The sequence below is a fragment of the Rhynchophorus ferrugineus genome, unplaced genomic scaffold, assembly GCF_030347505.1.
Source record: "Rhynchophorus ferrugineus isolate W39M unplaced genomic scaffold, kcgeb_rfMv2 rfM1, whole genome shotgun sequence".
In the NCBI taxonomy this organism is placed as follows: Eukaryota; Metazoa; Arthropoda; class Insecta; order Coleoptera; family Curculionidae; genus Rhynchophorus; species Rhynchophorus ferrugineus.
In genome coordinates this window covers 61,183,649-61,208,974 of record NW_027472580.1, presented here as the reverse complement: position 1 = coordinate 61,208,974, position 25,326 = coordinate 61,183,649, and the positions used below count along the sequence as shown (strand labels likewise).

General features: G+C 33.3%; 1 protein-coding gene and 1 long non-coding RNA gene across 2 annotated transcripts in view; both read left to right on the top strand.

Annotated features, from left to right (window-relative positions):
- Window positions 1-25,326, top strand: part of LOC143200740 (uncharacterized) — a 43,836-nt gene that overhangs the window by 9,513 nt on the left and 8,997 nt on the right. The window lies entirely within an intron of this gene.
- LOC143194063 (uncharacterized) lies at window positions 23,211-25,038 on the top strand. Its single transcript, XR_013005176.1, has 3 exons — window positions 23,211-23,320; window positions 24,686-24,770; window positions 24,844-25,038. It is a non-coding gene; the product is annotated as an uncharacterized LOC143194063 (long non-coding RNA).

Genomic DNA, 25,326 nt, shown 5'->3' with positions numbered 1-25,326 from the left:
TTCGGTCATTCAGTGCTGAACCCTCGTTTGGTTTAGACCTGCCACCATCGACTGCCCAAGCCTCGTCTCCAGGTAACACCGCTGCCATCCGTTTTATCTTACACATTTTTTGTATTTTTTACATTTTTTTATATAGCCAATAAATAACGGTCACATAATGTAAACACCACTGTTTCATTTCGTTTTACCTCCATTCATCGAGCCACATCATTTACCCTAAAAGATGAATGAAGTTATTCTTCAACATAAAACCCACAACGTTTCAAAATCTGTGAATATCTACATGAAAATTCTTAGATATGAAGCCCAATCACACATGAAATAATGCTCCTTTCGACTACCACTTATACGTGTTAATGACCTAGTCCAGTAGTGATTCGCCTAATAATGGAAAGGTAGTCATTTATTAACGAAATTGACTTTATTATTTTTCGAACTATACACTTTTGTATGCGTTCCAACCAATGGTTGAAAGCAAACATGTTTTTTAATACATCAACAGCTTCTTCATGCACCGAAAAACATTGACCAGGCAATTTATTTCTGATAACCTTTGGCTAAGTTAAATTGTTTTAGTTATTTCAGCCAATCTGTGAAAGCTTGAAATATCATGATGAAGAATAATCGTTGGTTGCTACTTCTTTTTTGGTATTTCACAGAGCAAAAAGACAAATAGTCATGTACCATTCAAAGTTCCACGTTTTCCACGTTTTCGAACTGCTTCGCGTACGAATCACTTTTGTTGAATTTGATGGAAATGTGTTGAATAATATGTAAGACCCATACAGTGCATTGTTGTTGACGCATAAATCTAAGATTCATCAACTATCTATATATTATGCCCAACTTTCAATCAGCATGCAATTATATTTCTTTTGACTTTATTTGAACCAATAAAAAAACTATGCTGGATGCGGAAAAAACTATGAATGTGAACAAATATTTATATTTCTTATCGATGCTCATCATACTAATGACCAAGGATGACTCAATCTCACGATGTCATACGACGATCTTGTTATATCAGTTTGCACATATGCAGTATTAATGTTTTCTGGCACAAAAGCTGATTTTGTGTGACCTTCACATTTTTCGTCTCTGAGCTAACTGAGACCACGATTAAATCATTATAGCAACGTTTTACAATGTTCAAGAATGATAATCCATGATAGTTGAAACATTTTTGCTCAAATGACAGAACATTCTGAAGACGGTTATAAAGGTCAAATTTCAACACTTGATATTGCGAAGGCTTTAAATATAAATAGCAACCTTCGTACACACTATATACCTTAACACTGTGCTCATTGCATCTTATATTAAGCACATTACCAAAATTATACAAGGCCTACAATGAATCAATCCAATATGGATATTTTTTTAGGTTTGCCGGATGCGCGAATTTAATATGCAGTACAAGTAGTAAGTTAATGTTTAAGAATATAATGGATGTATCATCGGAATGATTATATTTCGAACATTGTTTTCGATCAAACAATAATAACTGTGTTTATAAATAACATTTAAGCATATACTTGTATAAGACTAATTTTTATTTAAAATGTGAATCAACAACAATTAATTTATTAGTATGTATTTGTTTGTTTTCTATTTTATATATTATTTTAATGAAGTTTGCTTTATAACGCCATTTTTTATACTATTTACGTAAAAAAGTTTTGTTTAAATGTAGTTATGATACAAAAGTGTTGTGTTACGCCAAGAACATTTTCTGGTGTGCATTTTCCAAAGGATCCTGCTGTAGCTCAGAAATGGTTTTTAAAAGTTAACTGTAATAAACTTAAGCGAATCTACGCTTGACAGCTAAGAATTAAGCTTATTAAAATAAGCTCCTACATAAGTACGGGAAGGTTTGTTCTCTCCATAATTTCAGACTAGATTATTATAGATTCAAATGTTAATAATTCCAAATGTGTATTACTTAACCAAAATCCTATTTCATAATTGGAATTTAAATAGTAAGTGTTTCATTAGCTCATTATGGTATCAAGAGCAGGTGTGGTTCAATAAACTTCAACGATTACGGAAGGTTCAATAAAAAAAGCCGTCTGGTTGTCTGGGAAGATATTAAGGGTCTCAACATCCTAGAATTATAAACAAACAAAATTTCGCCCCACCAAATTGGAAAATCATTTGGAATCCTCAGGACCAACTAATCAATTGTTTTCTGAAAAAAGATGCTCGATTGACTCCCATCTAGCCGTCTCTTAAAAACAAAGCGATTTGGACGTATGGGGTTCAAATATGGGATTGCACTAAACATCAAACCAACTAGTAATGCAACCAGTACTTATCGCTACGTAACCAACGAAGAACTACACGATCACCTTAGAATCAAATGGATTTTCGAAGCTATCGAAGAGTTTATATTAAAATATTAAATTAGGTTCCTAAATCATAGCAACATAGATGCAACGAAAACACATGAACACGTGAAATATTGCTCAAACAAGCCAAACCTCATATATAGAAACAATAGAAGTCTTAAAAGAAGTAATGTGTGCCGGGATGGCATTTCTATTTTAGCGTTTCCACACAGAAGTTTGTTACATATGATCTGATATTATGTTGCTAAAAATAATATGATCTCAGTCCTTCTCTATAATGACTGTTTTACTTCACTCAAATGTATTTATTGCAATCTGTGGATATCCTCTGATATGATTTTGTTAATGTATAATCATTAACATATCAAAGTTTTATTTTTAATACATATCCTATCTTCTATGACGTCGGACATCAGATGATTAAGTTATTTTAATTATAACTTACGGTAATTTCGTATTTTAGTGTTATTTTTATTTAATATTTCGGCAAATTTATAAACCTGTGTGTGATGTTTTGATGGAGTATAATCTGTAGTAGATAATTGAAGATAAAATAATAATAATGAGATTGTAAAGCATTATAAGATATAGATATATTATTTGTAATATTCAAAGTTAAACGTGCTGCTTTCGATTGATAAAGCTAAACTGAACTTAATCCTACATATAACAACACTGTATTCGAGACTGTTGGGAAACAAACGGGATATGGTATATGATTAGTTGGTTTTTCACAGGCGCATTTAGATAATCTATATCTGGTTTTCTATTATTTGCTAATTCTACGGTTATGTTTTTTACTTGTTTATTAGCGTTACTAATATGATTGTGAAAGTTTGATTAATTCAGAATAAAAACAAAATAATAAAGCAAGTAAAAAAATTATAGCAAACTAAAAATTATAACGGTTGACGATTAGATGGCGCTATCAATGGAGAGACACTGGATGTGTCAGAACTTTCCTTTTGAGCTGTAACACTTTCTGTATCTCCCATGCAAGAGAATTCTTTGCGTCTGCTACTCCCTATTATTTATTTTTTTCAACAACTTATTCAAGTGACGTTGGCAGGCATCTGCAATGACAGTTTTACTCATTTTCAGCTACTTATAATACATAACTTCTTGCTGATCCGAATATATTTACTTCGGTGTCGATGTGGATGGGCCTCCTGGAGTAACCAATGGCTTTTTGCGCTTGGGATTGGCATAGTAGATTCACTTTTCATTGCCGGTCAGAATACGTCACAGAAAACTCTAAAACGATCCGAAATATCATTTTCAGTCAATTCGTGTAAGAGCCAGTTTCCCTCTTTTTCCTTTATGGGATGTAAATGTGTGAAAACAGATATATCAATTGCTAAGCTATTTCTCTTGATAATTTTTTAGCTGATTTGCTCAATAACCCTTACAATTCGTTGTTTTCTTACATTTTTATTACAGGTCACTCAGCGGACGGAACAGAATCACCGAAAGTATCTAATAGTGTTTGATATACTTCGGCAGCAGCTTTTTTCTAAGTTATGTAATATCGAAAATTCAACATTGAACATTCAGTGATTAGCGTCTACATAAACGAAATAACTCAATAATACAAAACGGAAAACTATATTTTGTGGCCAGAAATGTCAAATTAATCGAATTTTACACTTACATTATAGAAAAGTTACATTGTTTTTTCGTATTTTCATCAACAGATATCGTTGATGCAAGCGCATCATTCAATAAATACATATCTTAACAAAGCACATAAAAGAGATTTAAAATAATGTATAAATATATTTTCTATATATTTGTACCACGGATAAGGGAGCAAAAAACCCTGACAGAAAATCCTGATCCTCCAAGTTGGGGATTATCGATGTGATATCGGAAATACACATTCATAAAATAGACATCTGTGTGATATCAGATACAAAAAAGAGAGGAAAAGGGACAAGGACGACATCAGGAGTAGGAATTTCATTAACCATTCAGGTTCCAAGACAACAAAAGTAATATCAAATATGTAAACGATGAAGTTTAAAAAGTCACTTTAACTTTAAGAAAAGGCAAAATATAGTGTCAGTCTAGAAAGGAAAGCCAGAACGGGAGGCGGAAGAATTCTACGAAAGATTTCCCAAGAGAACATATTAATAGTGGGAGACCTAAACGCGCGAATTGAAAACAGGGTTATGCCAATGATCAAAAACGCATTTAATGAAGAAACTATTAATGTACCAAAAGGATATCGAATTCTGCACCTACAATTATGATAAACAAGGATTAATAACACCTAATTACACAAGCCCCAACACAAAAGCGCCTTCCAAGGAAGCACATGGGTAACATCCACAATAGATTACTTAATAACGCATAGAGATATCCCATCAGAATAAAGCGAAGATGTCAGATCGCTTACATCGACAAATATTGAATGGAACTATAATCTGGTTTAAACAATGGCAAGCCCAGTAGCTAAAAGAAAATCACCCCAGAACTCAGCAGTAATGTTTAACATTAGAAACATTAAGAGCAGAAAGCACATTTGAGCTGTATAGGTAAAGGCTTACCCTAAAAAAAGAAAACAATCAGTGTATGGGAAATTATATTTGACAACATTAACCAAGTATCTGAGGAGACACTGAGAAAAAGAACATTCGGTGTCAATACGTGCTACAGAAATAAAAATGTTTAGTCTGGTTTAAACCAGAGGTAAAATTCTTAGCCCAGGAAAGGAGAGAAAGAATAAATCTTGCTTAATGTTCCGCCAAAGCCTCCAAAACCCCAAAAACTACATTAACTGTATAGAAACACGAAATAGTGTACGTAATAGAATAAATAAAGGAACAAAAACTTTGGGAAAACTTTAGGAAAACAAATAAACAACATATCAGCAAACGAGTGGATGGGCTTCTTTCAGGGTGTATAGTCCGAAATTAGTACTCAACAAATACTGACCGAGCGACCGAAACCGAGTTTGAATAGAGAAGTAGCCATAGAAATTGCGGATATAGCAGAAATTACAGCAGATGATGTAATGTTTGAAATTAAATAATTAAAAACTGTAAATCTCCAGGGCCGGACAACATCTCCAACAACAATGAATTGCTGAAGTGTGGTGGAAACAAGCTAGCCGAATAAATTGCTGAGCGATACAACCACATATTGAAGTACATTGATGATTCAACAGTATTCGCAGGGACAGAAGACGGATTACAGTGGTTACTATAGGTTTTTAAGAAAGAGGCTGAAAGTCAATATGGAAATCTCCCAAATATAATGCATGGTAGTTTCCAGACAACCATGCAGATGCAATAAAGGACTAAACAACAAATGAATAGAGCAAGTGTCGGAATGATTGATATTATGGGTCTAGAGTCTCCACAATGCTTGTGCGTCTTTTAGAGACTGTTAACACAGACTAAGAATTATTAAGGAAAACCGAGGTTAAATACCTCCAACAGTTGCGCGTTCCAAAGAAGACAATAAGCTAATCAACAGTAACGATGTTTAGAATTTAAAAAAACGATTAAATAGATCAACAGCCCACATAACAAAACATAGAGGTAAAACAAATATACAAACAAACAAATAATTAATAACATTTTGTATAGATAAATGTCATCCTAAAATAAAGCTATGTATAGGTTAAAATTAGACTTTAAAATACAGACCGATTTCTTTGACGAAATCAAACAATTTGGGTAGGTTTTAAGGCAAGAACACATCCTTCAATGAATTCGGAAGTCATGAATTCTTCTAACAGTTAATAATTTTCTGCATTTCACCAAAACGTGGGAGGCACAGAAGTGTCTTTGTTTAATTAATTAGGAACGAATGAGTGAGTTGGCAATTACCAGTTAGTAGCCTTTTTAATCCGTTACTTACAAATATCTATTCCTTAAAGAGGTAGCAGAGGAAAAGAAGTCTTTTTAATGGGCCAAAGCTTGTTTTCCTCTTCCAGCAGGTCCCATTCAAGTTGCACTAGGCCATCTACCCTACCATCTATAAAATGTTTACAATTTGTTGACTACTTGACATGTCAATTCATTCGCGGGTATAAGCCATGTTTTAGTATGACTACTAAATGATATTATGATGTTTACCTCTTCCCATTGGTAATAGAAAGCAGACTATAGAGTTTATTTTGAACTGATGATGTATTGCAGCGTCTACTTCTGTAGATTTAAAGCCATCTGTGTAAACTGCATCACAATTCGGGTACTCTAACAAGATTTGAAGAAATAATGTCCGACATACTAACGAACTTAAATTCTGCTTATTGGAAGCCGCTAATGTCCAATCTGTCTTCACAATGGACATAGTCAACGGCGGCTCAGATGTGAAACATACTCGCTTTTCAATAGGAGGTATATCAATTGTTTCTGATATATTTGTGATGAAACATTTTCGTGATTTGGAGGCAGGAATCATATAAGTCTCTGTGACTGTAGAGCTGCCATAAATCTGACCAATGACTGAATTTAAGTAGTTCCACAGTGAGACGTTGCATGCTAGTTATCGGACTAAATTTAAACGCTCCAAGTGCTATTCTCAAGGCAGCGTGTTCTCTTGTTCCAATTCTTCTTATATAAGTGATAGATGCTGAATTATATAAGGAGAACCCATAATTTGAGCTCCTCTATGTGCTGTCTCCAGGAGAGATAGGCACGACATCCTCATAATTTTGTTGGTATCACATTATTCACGAAAACATGGGAGGCACAGAAGTGTCTTTGTTAAATTCATTAGGAAGGAATGAGTGAGTTGGCAATGACCAGTTAGTAGCCTGTTTAATCCATTACTTACAAATATTTATTCTTTAAAGAGGTAGCAGAGGGAAAGAAGTCTTTTTAATGGGCCAAAGCTTGTTTTTCTCTTTCAGCAGGTCCCATTCAAGTTGCACTAGGCCATCTACTCTACCATCTATAGAATGTTTACAATTTGTTGACTACTTGACATGTCAATTCATGCGCGGGTATGCTCTTATGGCTGAGGATCCACACGAATATGATGTTTTTTCTTCGAGATATAATCTGATTGTGCAATTCAAAGATATCCTCCACTAACGGATGTGAGGAAAATACATCATCGATAATCCTACATAATTATACATAATCGATAGCTTGATGTTTCGCGAGTCAGACCATATAAGCCATGTTTTAGTATGATTACTAAATGATATTATGATGTTTACAGCTTCCCTTATTGCGAACATTTCAGCTGTAAGTACATTGGTAATAGAAAGCAGACTATAGAGTTTATTTCGAACTGATGATGTATTGCAGCGTCTACTCCTATAGATTTAAAGCCATCTGTGTAAACTGCCTGACAATTCAGGTACTCTGACAAGATTTGAAGAAATAATTTCCGACATACTAACGAATTTAAATTCTGCTTATTGGAAGCCGCTAATGTCCAATCTGTCTTGATAATGGACATAGTCAACGGCGGCTCAGATGTGAAACATACTCGCTTTTGTATAATAGGAGGTATATCTATTGTTTCTGATATCTTTGTGATGAAACATTTTCGTCATTTGGAGGCAGGGATCATATAAGTCTCTGTGACTGTAGAGCTGCCATCAATCTGGGCAATGACTGGATTTAAGTGGTTTCACAGTGAGACGTTGCATGCTAGTTATCGGACTAAATTTAAACGCTCCAAGTGCTATTCTCAAGGCAGCGTGTTCTCTTGTTCCAATTCTTCTTATATAAGTGATAGATGCTGAATTGTATTAGGAGAAACCAAAATTTAAGCTCCTCTATGTGTTCTCTCCAGGAGAGATAGGCACGACATCCTCATAATTTTGTTGGTATCACATTATTAGCCAAAGTGAGGCAATGATGTCTTGGCCTGATTCTACAGAAATGGACAACAGATGATTTGGAGGCTGATATTTTAAAACTTGAAGAGTCCTGTCAGAATACAGCTACCTGGGAACAGCTATACCATCTTACGGAGCTCTCAAGAACAATGTGAGAAGCCATATTAATAAGTCAGCTAGGATAGCGGGTGCCTCAGTAAGAATTTATAAGGTCTGTGTGTCACAGCTGAAACAAAAGAACGGTAGGCTCTAACGAAATGAGAGTATAAAGAACAATCACGGAAAGTGGACTAAGAGACCTAAAAGGAAACAGACTTATTCGCAAGGAATGAAACATGGAAGACTTGGTAAGATGCATCTGGACACGAAGAAGATTCTAGAATGAATACATCTTCAAAATGGAAGACAACAGAGTGGCCAAAATAACGAGAGACGGCAAACCATTCGCTAGACGAATATTAAGAGGACCGCCGAAGATGTGGAAGATCGGGATCATGAGCGTCACCAGAATAACAAACTAGTTAGACAAAATATGAGTTAAAGAAGCTTCTTCCGACGAAAAGAAGATATTGCAAATATATATCAAATATCTAATATAATTTTTTTTGTTCTGGTCTAAAAACTAGGCGGTGGAATGCATGACGCATACCTGGTCGTGGAGACTTGCCCTGGAGTGACAAGTTGGACCGGGTTATGTGGGACTGCCTCTGGGCTTACCAATACACTAAACCGAAACCGCCTCACAGTTGACCCCTGTGGATCACTACCGCTACTGCATTAAATTTGGGGATATGGCACCCGCTGATCGGGCAGCCGTTATTGGGCACGAGGGCCCGGCGATTCTATTGATTCGCAAACATGAGTTAACACACAACTGGGTACTGTTGTATGGGGGCAAAAATTATGACTGTAGCGACGGATGAGGTCGTTTCAGCCTGGAAAAGGGGGGGAGCTTGGCGGTGACGCGGTGCTAAGCTCCCAGCATGTCGACCAGCTCGGGAACAAGCGCGTTTTCAGAAGAACTTGAGCTGAGTTGTTGTTTGTGGAATGATCGAGATATGAAGTGCTTGATTTCTGGAGTGTCAGTTTCCCTATGAATTTGATTATTACAAATTTCTGACAAACCATGGAGCGTTTAATATTCTCCTGAGGAGCTTATTTTGGAAAACTTGAAGCCGTTTGACCTGGTTGGGTGTAATAAACTTGAAGTAGACATTAGATCCGTAGAGGAGTACGGACCGAATTAACATATTGTAAAATAAGCATTTGATGGAAATGGGAAGTCTGCTAGAAGGGCAGATCAGAGAAGATAGCAGGTTTGCTATCCCCGAACCTTTTTGGATTGCTTTCTGGATTTGGGAATGCCAACCGAACCGCCGGTCGAAGTGAAGACCTAGGTACGCGACGTTATCCAGCCATGGAATTATTGCGGTCGATCTTAAGTTACGAGACGCGCAGTGCGTAACGCTTCTTATGGAAAATGATGGCCTGGGTTTTCAGGGGGTTGATTTGCAACCTCCAGAATTTGCGCCACTTAACCGCATGATCGAGCTGCTTCTGTAAACGTTGATGAATTGTAACTTCGAACCCAGCGGCCGTGAAGAAAGCAGTGTCGTCAGTGTAAAACGCGACGTCAATGTGCTCTTTTCTCGGCAGATCTAAAATAAAGAGGTTAAATAAGGCTGGGGCCAGCGGGGAACCTTGAGGTACGCCAGCATCGATTTGTTTACGACTGGAAAGAGATTCCCTGATCTTGACCTGGAAAGATCTGTCCGAGAGATAGGACTTGATGAGAGCGGTTAGGTCTTCTGGGAGGCCTAACCGCACGCACTTTACGATCAATCCATCGTGCCAGACCTTGTCTAAGGCTTTGGTTAGGTCCAGAAGAACTGCTCCAAGCTTTTTGCGTTGGTCAAGAGCATGATGGATGTGTGCGGCCAGACGGGTAGCCTGATGGACGGATGAGTGATGAGCGCGAAAGCCGAATTGTTCATCTGGTATGATGTTGTTTTCCTTTGTGAAAGAGTTGAGAGCTTAGAGTATTGCCCTCTCGGCAAGCTTCAAAATGGCGCTGAGAAGGCCTATAGGCCTGTAATCAGATGGAGATGATTTTGCCCCTTTCTTGGGTATAACCGCTATATGTGCGTGTTTCCAAGACGCCGGGGAGTGTTGCAGCCTCATGATGGAGTTAATGATGTTTGCCAGTTCTGCGAGCTGCTTATGTTGGAGCTTTCTAATATAATAAAAACTTGATTGTTTTTTTTTTCTATTCAAAAAGTCTAATAACTCTATGACGGTTATTATTTTATTGTTATTTTATTTACTAAAACGTATAAGTAACATTATTTCTTAAGTAGATCGATAGATATGCTTAAACAAAAGGAAGTAATTAACGCAAATTGAATATTGTTCATTTACATTTTTTAGAAACCTGCATCGTTTCACATATGAATTTTTTATTTATCCAATTCCGATTTGATTTCATTTCGATACTTTCACGGCCCGAGGTAAAAGGATGCGTCTAGTTGTTACCAAAAAAGGAAATAAAAAACGATCGCGTAATTGTAGGTCAACGGTTTGCGTTTCAGTTCGTCTAGTTCCATCCGATCGAAAACAAAAGACAGTCTCGAAACCGTTGCGCCTTCCGACCGACATCCGATTTAGCTGAATTCCCGACGAATATCTTCACGATAATTTAATGTCGAAATGTCAACAACAGCGTACAGTCATCGACAGATTCAAGTTAAACGTCCAGAAATTCTCGCAGGAATTTACATAATACGACATTAGTAATTGTTCCGAACTTGGTGATGTTAGTCACTCTCGTTGGCTGTTACGATTATAAATATTTTTACTAGGCGGTTATTAGTCATCCGATCTGAAGTGATTCCTCGGTTCTATGAATCAAATCGTCGTACGTGTATACTGATTCGGTTTTGTTTTCACTGAAACAAACATAAATCACATTAACAAGCACCGAACATGTAGGTAAGGCGACCCTGAACAATACTATTTAGTAAAGTTACTTTTAATTAGCTTTCCATTCATTCTGAATTTATATTTCTAAATTAGCTTTATACTGAGTAGAAGAAATAGTAATTTCGTTATTTTCATATCTTACAAAGCGAATTTATTTATATATTTTTCAAACTCTGTGTTGTTCTGATCGATGACCTTCTAGCTCATTTCTTATTTATTTATTTCTTCTTATTTATTTGATAATTGAGTTTAATCTTTGAAGTGTGAAGAGTATCAGTATAGAGAGAGTATTTATATAGAGATTTTTATATAGAATTCGGTAGTGAAATAGAAAGAACATGTTAGATAGAGCCTAACTTCATTACAATCATTTGAGAGATTTGTTACAGTGAACTAATTTGAGCATAAGTTAATTAAGTACAATTAGTACATATTAGTTCAGCCGGTTTGTTTTATATCAGAAATTGTCATAGTTAAACATTATTGCGTATACATTGTAGTTGTTCAGTCTGAACATTGGTTTTTTCGATGGAATAATTTATTTCGACAATAAGGCAAATACTATTAGATGACCACAATAACGTTCTAATAGTGATTTAGTTATCATATATTTTTATAGGAAGTGTACTGGGACCAATGCTTTATCTACTTTACACTTGTAATATACCACAAATGGAAAATATCACGATGGTAACATTTGCTGATGATACTGCTATTATAGCTGTCGGAGACAATAGTGAAGAAGCCTCACGAAAATTACAACAGGCTAGTGACAATATAAATAATTTTTCACAAGCTTGTAAAATAAGAATTAATGAAAGTTAATAGTACATGCGCAGTTCACCTATAAACAGGCCGTACAAGCACCAATAACATTAAATAACACTATCATTCCATATAGCAACAACGCTAAATATCTCGGAATGAATCTCGATGCAAAACTTCGCTGGAAGGAACATATAAAAAAAAAGAAAAGAACTGGAATTGAAATATAGGAAAATGTACTGGCTAATTGGAAGAAAATCGCAATTATCAGTACATAATAAATTGCTATTATATAAGCAAATATTGAAACCTATATGGACATACGGATTTCAATTATGGGGATGTTCTGTAAAGAGTAACATTAATAAAACACAAATTTTTTAAAACAAAGTCCTTAGAGGTATTGTGGGTGCACCCAAATACTATAGGACTGATTACCTGCATCGAGACCTTCAGATACCCACAGTCAGTCAAGAAATCAAAAGAATTGCAAGGGAGCATGAGGAAAGACTCCATTCTCATACTAATATTGAAATATTGCAGCTTTTGGATACCACCAGAACAGGACACAGATTCAAAAGAATCAAACCATATGATCTGGTGTATTGTTGTCTAGTGAGGTGTATATATTAAAAAATTCAGCAGTGACATGTATAAGCATTATTTCACTAGAGAGTGAGTTAGGGCCGATGGGTCCTCCTAGTTATATACCTAGATTTAAGTTAGCATAAAGACAAATTGTAGGTTAGACGGAAACGACTAGTAACAATATATTAATTAAATAATATAAAAAATATTTTCATAATTGAAAACATTTCAAAAATAAATTCTGGAATCTTATCGCAGCCACCTACCGTCCAATTGTGAATCTAAACCATACTCGAATTCACAAAAATTCCATCAAAATCGGTCCAACCGTCTAGGAGGAGTTCAATGACATACACAATGACAGAAAAGAATATAAAATTATATATAACGTAATGATTATTAAATAATTTATTCTGTGCAAAATGTAATTATATTTTAAATTATACATAGTTCGTCGACGTTTGCGATATTTACGTTATTCGTTAATTATCTTACTACAAACAGATTAATTCGATTTAATTTGACTATAAAATGTACGAAGCACATGTGTTTATTGCTCACTAGACCATTTATTAACCCAAAAACGCATAATTCTTAAGTCTTTGCTCATCTAACGACTGCCTCCGTTAATTTACACGTCATAATGCGGCGCTGGCATATTGAAATTAACCAGCATATTTCATTAGTGAGTCTGTTTATCATCTTAATTAGCATAAAATTGCTATATACAGGTCATTATTAGATATTGATATAACAATAGAAAATATACCAGATAACACAAGAATTATTATTTTTTATTAGTTACAAACTATTTTCAGTTACATGTTTGTATTCTTTTTCTGTTTAATATATCAAACATATATATTAATTTTAAACTATTTACAACAGATTGTGTTACTGTATATTAAATCGTATCGGGTACATTTGTAAATGTTAATTTGTAAAATATCTGAATTTCTACCGAATAAATCGCATGAGAAGTTTTTCTTTTTTACTTCAATTTGAAGAAAAAGACGGTGAAGATACTCCTATGTTATGTGAAGTTGATCGTAACCACTCTCCAATGATTTCAACATGTAAATAATGGTTTCGAGGTTTTAAAAGTGGTGATTTTAACATCGAAGACAAAGGGCATTTTGGTCAGCCAAAAAATTTGAAGGCTAAGATTTTAAGTCATTACTCAAACCATCCATGGGAATTGCTATCGACTACAACTGATGTGATTGAGCCAAGCAAGACCATGAAAACCTATTTGAAAATATTAAAATGGGAAGTACTACCCCACCAGCTACATTCTTCAGATCTTGATTCTTCTGTTCATACATAGTACATACGAAATGGAATCCGTAAATTGCCTAAAAGATAGGAAATGTAGCTATTATGAATGAAAAATACTTTGAATAAAATAGATTGTGCCGATGTTTCGCAATGAAAATTCAGATTAAAAAAAATCCTAAATGCTACTAATTTGTAAGCCTAATATAAAGTAAAACGGATCTAATCTTATTGGTCAATATATTAAAAGCACTGTAAGAATGCCCTTAAAAATATTGTTTTAGATTTATTTATCCACAACAGAAAGAGCCTTAAAAGAAATATATGTTAGCCAATTACTTCTTCGTTCAACGAGACTACCTCAATCATCAAATCCAATGAAGAGTATATCCGTAGGAAGTCAATATTGTTATCATATCAACCCTAAGTCATTTGATTTAACTATAACCATAACCAGGTTTTAATCATTAAAACTTCGCAAGGATCTGTAATACATTATGAATAAATTCTGTAAAGTAATTTTGTAAAAATGAAATGGAAAACTATTGGTTCTTGACTAAATTAAAATATCTATTGTAAGACCCTAAAAATTAGTTTCCACTTTTATTATAAATTATTTATGACCTTTTTAGTAAACATAATTCACTTAAGACACATTTAATTTATTCATTAATTGTTTTAATTAACTCCCCTTGTATTTGTAGAATATATAACATACTTTTATTATTCCCCAGCTGTCCATTAACTTATAAGCTTCATTGTATTTCATTGTAATTGTATTATTCTGAATTATTGTCTCTTAGCAATAAACCTAAACCGATAAAGTTGTATAGTATGAGTAATTTTAAATTTGAAGATCAGGCTATATTTGGTAATATGTTCCTGCACATTATTAAATAACGCATCAAACATTTCAGATATGGATTAATTGATAAGACATGCATGAAAAATATAGAATTGTTCGATAAACTTGTAAATCATAAAAATGAGTCGTGAATATGTTGGTAAATCATGTAAATAGAGTTATGTTATCATTGTAACAAATACATTTATATAAAATATAATATGTATTATTTACTTCCCGTTATAATTCTTTTTAGCAATATAAATTGTTTTTTTAACATTTTGCAAGAATTATATTTTTTTCAAATTTGGAAACAATAATGCAGCAGCGTCAAATAATTCGTAGACTTGATCAATTTGAACGTATGAACCGATATATTTTCATGATGAAAAAATACTTTGTTAAAGGGGTGATTTATAAAAGGTCTATTGCATATTTCGTCTAGAAACGAAAAATCGTTTTTTCCATATCTTGAAAGCTCAATTCTTTAAAAATATTGTAACAGGATTTTTCAAAATTTAAATTATTTTCGGAAATAAAGCCATTTTAGTGACGCGGCATATAAACCCATTTAACTTTAGCCGAAACTTTAAACGCATTTTTCTGAAATTACATTTTTAGAAACGCTTCACACATATTAAGTCTTTCTGAAGCGAATTACTGGAAATTTGGTAAGATATTTTTTTATTTTTCTTATAGACTTCTATCATACAAAGTAAAACGATAACAAAATTTGGATCTTTCCTATTCTTTTTAACTTTAGAAAATATTGAAAAATGTTCGTTGTTTTTCGGAATTAACTGTTTCGTACAAAAAAATGTGTTATGTTGTACGATAGCAGCACTTCTCTAAATTAAAAATTGTCTTTTTTGTTTCAGATTACTAGGTTTGTAATGGTGCCAATGAAGGCGCGCCATTTTTTAAGACCCACCCACTGCATCAGCCTGTAACTTTTTGGATTTTTAATTTTTTCACCTTTTATTTTATTGATTCTTTAAATATTAATAAAAGTCTAATAAAAATTGGATAGTAAAAATATTATTATTTTATGATTTCCCTCGCACCATTTAATATACCTAAAATATATACCTTTAGATTAGAATACCTCTTAAAATAGTTATCGTGATATATGATAAGTCAGTGGTTTTTTTAATTTCCCGAACAGTAAATCTGAATGTATCGCTGCAGTGCTCAATTTTCATATATTAATCGACTACTGTAAGCTACATTTTAATTTGTGCTTGATATCCATTGACAGCATTGACAACCTTTCAAATTGAACAACAATGGGAAAAAGTATTTTTTTTGTGGTAAATAATCATTATTTCTTGTGCTTAAACCTTCACCGAAACCAAGGAAATATTCGGTAAAGAAATATGGAGACATTGTACCATTAATTTCTTGAGGCTGCAACATTTCCCGGCGTCTTGGAAACAAGCACATATAGTGGTTATTCTAAAGAACGGAGCACAATCATCTCCATATGACTACAGGCCCATCAGCCTTCTCAGTGCCATTTTGAAGCTTGCTGAGGGGGCAATACTCTACGCTCTTCACTCTTTCACAAAAAACAACATCATTCCTGATGAACAATTCGGTTTTTGTGCTCACTACTCATCCGTCCATCAGGCTACCGATCTGGCCGCACACATCCATCACGTTCTTGATTAACGTAAAACCTTCGAGCAGCCCTTCTGGACCTAATCAAAGCCTTTGACAAGGTCTGGCTCGAAGGTCTGATCGCAAAGTGCGTGTGGTTGGGCCTCCCAGAAGACATAACCGCTCTCATCAAGTCCTACCTATCGGACATATATTTCCAGGTCAAGATCAGGAAACCACTTTCCAGTCAAAAACAAATCGATGCTGGAGTACTTGAAGATTCCCCGCTGGCCCCAGCCTTATTTAATTTATTTATTTCAGATCTACCGGGAAAAGAGTATATTGACATCGCGTTTTACGCTGACGATACTGCTTTCTTGACGGCCTCCAAGTTCGAGGTTACAATTCAAGAACGTTTACAGAAGCAGCTTGATCATGCAGTCAAGTGGTTGAAATTCTGGAGGTTGCAAATCAATCCCCTGAAAACCCAGACCATCATTTTCCATAAGAAGGTTTACACACTGCACGTCTCGCAACTTAAGATCGATACCGCAACAATTCCATGGTTGGATAACGTCACGTACCTAAGTCTCCACTTCGACTGACGGTTCGGTTAGTATTCCCAAATCCAGAAAGTTTTGTGTATATCAAACCTGCTATCTTCTCTGATCTGCCCTTCTAGCAGACTTCTCATCTCATCAAGTTCGCGAATCTGTAGTTAGTTTCACTATCTGTTTTTTCGCCGAGTCCTCGTGCCCAATAACGGCTGCCCGGTTGGCGGATACCAAATCTTCAAATTTAATGCAGTAGCAGTAGCGACCCACAGAACTCAACTGTGAGGGGGTTTCGGTTTAGTGTGTCCGGAGGCAGTCCCACATAACCTATAACTTGCCACTCCGGGGCTAGTCTCCGCAATCAGTATATATTTCATATTATTGTTTGCATTGTATCATAATGTTGGAACCGTATAGATTTTTTATGGTACTTCAGATCTATTACTAATGAATCGAACAGGACGATGTGATTAAAATCCACGTACATACATTTTCATAATTAACTGATGACAACATACGAGACATTACCAAAGATAAGATAAATGATTAAAAGTTGACTTGAGTAAACTAAATCAGTCAATAAAGTCAATGTTTATTAATCTTAGCTAATAAGTTTTAACTACTGCATTACACTTAGATATAATACTAACAGATAAAATGATGCAAATATATTGAATCTTCTCTGTTATTGAAAAATGGCATATTAATAGAAAAAGTAAATATAAAGTTGATAGTCACCAAATCAATTGTAGTTGTATCCTTGTATGTTTATCAAATAAATAAGTAGTTTGTAATACGACTGTATTATAATATTTAGTAGCTAATAACTGTCACAAATCCATGGATAAATTAAGATCAATGTTTAACATTGAATTAATTTAAAACTGGTAGATTAAAGCATAGATTATCATAGATCTTAATATGGCAAGTTGTTTGGTACATGTTAATTTGCATTATTAAGGTCAGTGGGTGTACTTTATTGTTATCTGCAAAAGTAAATTCAAAGAATTTGTTATTTACACCAAATATTTTTTTGTAAGATGCATACTTAATATATTAGTAAATCGTTATTCCCAGAAAATGAAAATTTTAAACTTCCTTAGTCTAGCACTATTTTTTAAGTGTAAATTATTAATGTAATATAAGTGTACGATAATATTTTTAAGTATGGTATACAATAAGGAGATACCTTTTATAGAGGGCTTTTATACCCATCAAAGTATTAAGTATATCAAAGTTCATTACTATATACAACCTTGTCTTGCAACAGTCGATAATGAAAAAAAATGTAGGTGTTTTTTTTCAGAAACAAGTCTATCTATAACCATTTTTTTACTTTTTCATAAAACTAATATTTTAAGAAGTGATGTCTAAATAGCATTGACTAAAAGAAGCAACACTCAAAGCGATATATGGTTAATATAGTGTTCAACTATTTTTATAACCAATTGTAATAGTTTTCTCCACCATGAGTCTTTTTAGGTTCACCATTTTATGGGAGATTGTTAAATTGCTCTTTAGTTAATCGAAAGAAATTTAATAGAAACTTTAAGTATCTTAGATAATTTGAGCTAGAGCGCTGGAGTTCTATAAAGCATCTGCTAAACTAGGATGTTACTACATGTCAACAGCAAAGCCAACATTAGGTCAATAATACGCAATTATCTAAATAATCATCCAGACCTCTTAGACTTGTTCATAGACATACATATTATATGGTAATAAAAGAAAATGTTGACCTAAGCTCAGACCATGTATCTGTGATTCTAAATGAAAACATAATAAAAAAGAACAAAACCCAACAACAAAAATAATAATAAGACCTCGACAATCGCATTCAGCTGAATATACAACCCAAGACAATTGAACAACTAAACTTAAAAAATAAAAATAGGTTTTACGATAAAACATAAAGGTTAAAAATAAATAAAATATTACAAATAAAAAAAATCTATAAATAACTATGTTATCTGCGAGATTTACCAGATTACAAGGAAAGGGTGAATTCTCTGTGAATACTGGGGAATACTTCCTGAACGCCAATGTTGGAGAAAGGCTAAAGTTATTCGATTTCGAAACCTGTAAAGCTATGAAATGAAGTAAAATCTTATTAAAGTAAAATCAAGTATTTGAAAGACTCTTATTAAAAAGGTTCAAACCAATCATAAGTAGAAAAAAATCTAATACCTGCACATCACCTTGGTTTTATGAGCAAACAATCAACAATTAACTAGATACATAATATCACAGACATTATTGAAACAGCATACGGGGAGAAATAAGCTTGCTTGCTATATTCTTCGACGTAGCCCAAGTCATTGACAAAGTCTAGCATAAAACCTCACGTATAAACTCTATAAAATGTTACCAAAGCAATACGTTGAACTCTTAAATTCCTAAATCTCAGTCAGGATATATAGAGTTGAACAAGAAAAAGCTTACTTAACAGTGAAAGAAACAGAACACCATAATGCAGTATTTTAAGTGTGTTTGCAGGGCACTTGCTACGAAGCTACGAAACAAGCAGAAAACTGCAACACGCAGGTGATAATATAAATAAGTAGACAGAGACATGAAGAATAAGAGCCAACGAATGTAAACAAGTGTATATTGAATTCACTTACAACCTAACTGTTCACATACCAATCAATATAATAATGCTATTATCCCATATGGGATAAATATAGATGCAAAACTTACTTGGATGGATATAAACACAAGAAAAAAACTCGAATTAAAACACAGAAAATGTATTGGTTATTTGGAAGAAAATCTATATTATCCGGGCATAACTTGCTGATGTACAAGTAAATACTACAACCTATATGAAACTCATTTTTGGAAATATTCTGCGAAAAGTCATATCAACATAACACAAGTATTTCAGAATAAAATCCTGGAAAATATTGTGAATGGAAATGCATAGTGATGTATTAATCCCGTACTCGTCTTGCTTGTGTATTAATGCAAGTACAGCAGAACAGTAGTAATACATTAATTATTAAAGCATATCTAATGTAAGATGTAATTAATAAAAAAAATAATTTTATTACTAATATATAATTACAAGATCACACGTTTACAAGTTTGATTTTCTTGGGACGGCGATCTAGTTCAGTGTTCTCCAAGAGCTGCAGTAGTTAGTATGTATTTCCGAAATTAAAATAAAACTAATCTACTAAAACTACTTACGCTGAAGTTAAAAATACAATTATACCTAAACAAGTTCGTGTGGTTTGATTCGCTTCAATCTTCTGATTATTTGCATGTTGTCCAGCAGCTGTTTTGCTTCCACGTTGCTGTGATTTAGCAAATAATTTTAAATAATTTTGATATCGCAGGTAGCAGCGAAATAGGTCTGCAAGATTCAACTTGTTCTGCTAGTTTGTCAGGTTTTAAAGTTAGGTATAGTTATTCGAGCAACCTTAAGACACCTCGGAACATTGTTCAGTCTCAAACTGGCATTCATTTCATATCTCAACATGATTATTACTTTTCGTAGCAGCTCTTTTAATAACCCAGGTGAAATATCATCAACTCCAGGAGCCTTTTTAGGATTGAGATTCTGGTCAATTTTTGTGGCAACTTCGATTGGAGAAATCAAAATCAGATTTTATGATGTAACGTGCTGATAAACAGGACTTATATCTATTATGAATTCTATATCATTCGGTTGGAATACGTTAGCTAAATGTTTTGCGAATAATTTAGCTTTTTCATCGTTGCGTCGAACCCATTCATTTTGATAATTTTTACCAGATGGTACCCTAATAATTGGTCTTTTAAATGTCCGAGTTGCTTTTATTCGCTATGAATAATCTTTGTTTGGTTCCGGGCTTTATTGTTTAAATATTATTTTGTCGACAGCATCTCTGGTCCAATCCATCAAAATCCGCTTCAATAATAAATCTTGGGCCTAATTTTACAAATAAATCTCTGTATTGTTGTATTATTTTGTATCTTGGTGGACAGTATATATCTCGTCTTGTTCGAAATATCGGATATTTTGTTTTATTATTAGAATTTTAACTATATTTTGCCGATTTAGACAACAATTTTATCAATAAAAATATGTACTTTTTTATTAACATTGGCAATATTGGATGTGTCGGTATGCGATTGATCTTGATTGTCATATATTTTTAGGTTGGGCAGTCATTAGATTATTGGTCGTGAGCCAGTTTCACTAATAGTTAAAAATTAATATGCCATATAGTAATTCACATCTCACCAAAAAAAATGATAAAGTTACAAAGAATCTATAGATCAAATAATTTTTAACCTTCCATTATTTTGATGCATAAAATTGTCTACGTTTTTATTACTTTTTTAGCTATTATATTTAAAAAAATAATATTTCTAGGAAGCTTTTTAACAGTATAGTGTTACTTGTCTTTTGTTATCGTAGTTGTTGTTGTCGTATTTAAAAAAGGACTATCTTACAGGATGTCTATAGTAAAGACATCCGGTCATTTATTATCACTGGTGTTTTTAATGGTTTATACAAATATTTTATGAAAACGTTAGTTTAATTTTTGATATAACATTTATAAAAACAAAATGAACTGAAAAATTATCTCTGAGTAATTATTTATCGCAATCAAAATATACAAAATATCAAAATATTTCTGTGAGTCATAGAAAATTCCAACGTATTACATATTCAAGTTTTTGTTTTACATAAAACCTACGACAAATATCTTGAGTTTTTTAATCACTAATAGTATTATATATTATTAAATTTATCTCTTGTGGAAGTTCTCTGTTTGTAAAAATATAAATGATGTTTAAAATAATGCCTAAATATACTTTTCATATATATGTATGCAGTTACTTGTTTGTACTACGTACGTAATAGGTCTATAAATTAGTTTTAGTATTGTCCATCAATAGCCGCTACTTTTTCCTATTTATGCTATTTACAGATTCTATTTCGAATGAACAATGTACCTTTTGAGGCTATCAACTAATCGACATATTTTTTGGTATCTTCATAGGAAGTAAAGCGCTGCTCACACTAATGTATTAGAACACCTAGTAATTAGTAGGAGCAAAGTCTGGAGAATATAGCAGGTGGGGTAGCACTTCCCATTTTAATGTTTCCGAATAGATTTATACAGGTTTCGAACATGTGGTCGAGCGCTGTCATACTGAAGAATAACATTGTTGTGTCTTTGCTCCTTTTCCGGCCGTATTTCACGCAATGATCGGCTAATTGCATTAGTTGTAATCGATAGCTATCACCATTGATATTTTCATCGAGTTTCATTTCATTCAAATCCTCGTCTTCAGATGTTTTTGCCTGTCCAGAATGCTCTTTGTCTTCGCTGTCAAAATCACCAGTTTTTACGGTTACCGCAAACTTTACATAGCATTCGATGACCTTCAGCAGACAATTTTAATACACTGAAACATGTTCTGTTTAGAACTAGCGAGATTAATTGTTTTACCGCTTATCTCATAATGCTAATGTTTAGTCAAATTATAGAGGATAGACTTTCTTTATTCCATTTAATTTTTATGTTAAGCAATATGTTAAACCTAAAACATCCAGAAGAGTTCTCTACAATTAATTTTACTGTCCGATACAAGCTGTTAAGTTGTTTCATATTCTGTAATCGAGTGTGTTAGGCTGTAAAAATTTCGGAATCTGTTATTGTTTTAATAACAATGAGTATGAGCATACAAACTATTCCAATTGAAGTGTATTACTATCTTCTGCTGATATTCTTAAACAGGAAATCAACGATTAAAGATATTAATAACGGTGATTAGTCGCTCTATTACAATCTCCCTGATTCCCATTGATTACTCTTGTGTAACGCTTTGAAAAGTATTTCTATTCATAGGAGACTTACGCTATAATTAAACAGGGAATCTAAAGCTTTGTTAAACTGCCAAGGGCACCGAGAACCTACAGTCGCAAGCTTAGTGAAAACATATTCTGAGAAGTTATTACGAAATATTAGGTATTGCATTTCTTTGTACAAACCCTTTAACTTCCATTAATTCACCGAAGAAACTAACTCAAGTAATCTAGAATCAACATACTTCGCATTTCGTTCATTGTTCAATTGTTCTGGAAAATTTAAAAGTACGATGACGTCGACAATTAAGATTAGATAGACAACAACAAGGCCTAGAAGCAAACCTTCAGTAACTCCGATCTCACCGTTTCACGACTTAATATTCCGGTTTTTGATCAATGAAAAAGTTTCCCCCATTTTCATTTACTTACATATGTACCAAAACAGTTTGTTTATTTACAAAGTTTGTAATACAAAATTTATATCATTTATTATTTCATTATATTATTTAAAAGTTATTTATTTATTTTCATCTCTATTAAATAAATAATGAGTAACATATGAGTGTTACGTTATTTGTTCTCGTCAAATGTAATTTACTGTGGGTATTACCCTTTATTTTGTTATCTGTCAGACTGCAGGAAACTAATACCTAAATCATTAGTAAACCAGATATTTTGATCATTTTTGTGGTGTTATCAATTAGGTTTCAATACAAAAAAAATATCTTTTTCTGTGTAAATGGTTAAAATAAGGTAACTAACCGGATATATATTAAAGTCTGATTATTAATCATTTATTTATTGTCATTTACCTGAATGAGTGATTTCTAATATGCCATTAGATCATAACTTTCTGTTACTAAAATTTTTCTGAATTGCGTTAACAATAGCCTTTTTAGTTGGGTGGGTTTATTTATTGAATTTATAACTCTATATTCATTTTTATTTGGATTTAATTCTATTTAGATTAGGTATCACATCAGTCAGAAAGGCGAGTTTGGAAAGTATTTTCTAAGCATTCAGTAAATAATTCCGCCTTCTTGTTTGTCGGCAGGTTTTTGTATTTTGATCGTCTGTATATTTTCACAGCCTTCAAAGAGAAAATGAAAAGATGAGGATGAGAGAAAATTCAGAAAATATTCTTTGCATTACGAATTTTCCTTTTAACTTGCTGATGCAGTTTATATAGCACATTTTTATTAGGTTCTGGTGCTTAATGCTTTGTTTGATAATTTTACTCTGGTGTTTTGTTTGATATTTGTAAAATTTTTACATCTAAAGTTGTCCATCTATGAATTGCATCAAGTTGTATTAGGTGATGCTAAGTGTTCAATAGGATTACAAATTCATCAGAAGTTGATGGAATCTGGCCAAGCCATTAATTCGACTCTGTCCTGTAAAGAATTAATGCGATTCAAGCAGGAAATTAAAAAATCTGTAATCCGGCAACACTAAACTATCAGGGCAATGCTAGACCACACGTATCTTTAATGATGTCAACCTATATAGCGCTGACCTTTCCTCATCCGACAACATTTATAGAAGTATTTTCATAATTGTGTAAAGCTGGTATCAAAAGAGGCTTATATTTAGCACTTGATTCAGTTTTTTGTCCAAAAACATATTAGCTTTACAATAAGGGAATTATGGATTTACCAATAAAGTGGCAAGAGATCATCAATCAAAACAACTCATGTACAATATGTCTGAAAGTTACATTAATAAATCCGAAAGAAAATCCAAAAGAAATCTTTCTTGCCAAACTCATTACTTCGAAAATACCAACATTTAAAGTTTACTTGCCCACTTCATAAAAGCGGAAAACATCGAAATATAAATGAATATCTGGAAAAATAAATTACTATCACTAGCTAATAATACGTAACATAATTGGATCAACAGAATATTAGAATTTTGAAACCGCTATTATATCTGAAAGAAAAAGTTCTCTTTCACACTGTTTCCTAAATTGTTAATTTCATTTACTAAACTGCATAAATTAATATACAGTACATTTTAAAGCCTTAACAGTAAGTAAATTCAACTAATAAACTGTAATATGTGCGTTTCTTATTCCAAAAATATCGCTTTAAAATTTTATTGATGTATCCATATTAGTTATAGATAGATTGGATAGAGCAGCGGTCAAAGCGAGAGCACGCCCTTTTGTGATCATGAGTTTCAGTCCTGCAGGGAAATTGTTGTGAGTTTACGTTTATAAATATTTATACCTGTGTTGTCAAAAATACAAAATCCGACAAGGAAAATCATTCTAGCCACGACAGTAAACAAGCCGTGTCAGACCAGATCACTTCCGAGATGATCTCTAAGTTGGTTACTCGCCAGTTGATGGGCTTAATGCCGAAAACCGTGGTTTGGAGCCTACGTTAATCAGTAGATTCACTCCAGATAAACCCTAGTTGGTGAAAAGGAGACTAAAATATTTTTTCAAAATTAATGAACTGTAGATATTTTCTCAGCATTCTTATACAAAAACTATATTATTAAAATTATATTTATGTATATTGATGATTAATTGTAATATATATATGCTATATTAAAAATAGACCATATATCTTGACCTACCTTATTAGTAAACTAGAATATTATTTTAAAATGGTATTTTAACGACAGTACCAACTTGAATATTTTCTTATTTTAAACGGCACGATATTCGAGAATCAGTCTCCCTAATATAATTTTAGATTATGTATTCTTCGAACGACAGCCCTTTCTTTTATATACCCCACGCATTAAAC